Source organism: Nematolebias whitei, chromosome 19 (genome assembly GCF_014905685.2).
Source record: "Nematolebias whitei isolate Nwh7 chromosome 19, NemWhi1, whole genome shotgun sequence".
NCBI classification, from domain to species: domain Eukaryota; kingdom Metazoa; phylum Chordata; class Actinopteri; order Cyprinodontiformes; family Rivulidae; genus Nematolebias; species Nematolebias whitei.
In genome coordinates this window covers 40,050,795-40,051,280 of record NC_056516.1, presented here as the reverse complement: position 1 = coordinate 40,051,280, position 486 = coordinate 40,050,795, and the positions used below count along the sequence as shown (strand labels likewise).

Here is a 486-nt window from a genome sequence, read left to right as displayed (position 1 = left end):
CTTTATTACTTCTTTTAAACTTCTGAAGTACTTTACAGGAGGAGGAGCAAGTACATTTACTTTATTACTTCTTTCAAACTTCTGAAGTACTTTACAGGAGGAGGAGCAAGTACATTTACTTTACTTCTTTTAAACTTCTGAAGTACTTTACAGGAGGAGGAGCACGTCCATTTAAAACTTTAAAAATCAGGCGAGCATCCATAAAAATGCAGACTGTTGTTCCTTTGATGTTCCAGTGACTGTGTAGAAGCTTCTTGTTGAAAATGTTCAGAGTCGTGTTAAACACGGACTCCAGGGTCTTCATGATGGTCTCTGAATGAGAGAGCATGGAGGAGAACGAGGAGATGTGCCTGAAGACCAGGACATGCATGTAGACCATCGAACATTCTGTTCTCTGACAACTTCTTGAATGTTTCAAGTTTGACACGTTGACTTGAACCTTTGTTCAATTGTACTGGTCCATTAATGATCTTTGTTCAATTGTAC

The 486-nt window shown here is 38.7% G+C and overlaps 1 protein-coding gene across 1 annotated transcript in view; it reads left to right on the top strand.

Moving 5' to 3' along the window:
- The window catches only part of LOC119425313 (claspin), a 20,508-nt gene that overhangs the window by 19,479 nt on the left and 543 nt on the right, over nt 1-486 (top strand). The window lies entirely within an intron of this gene.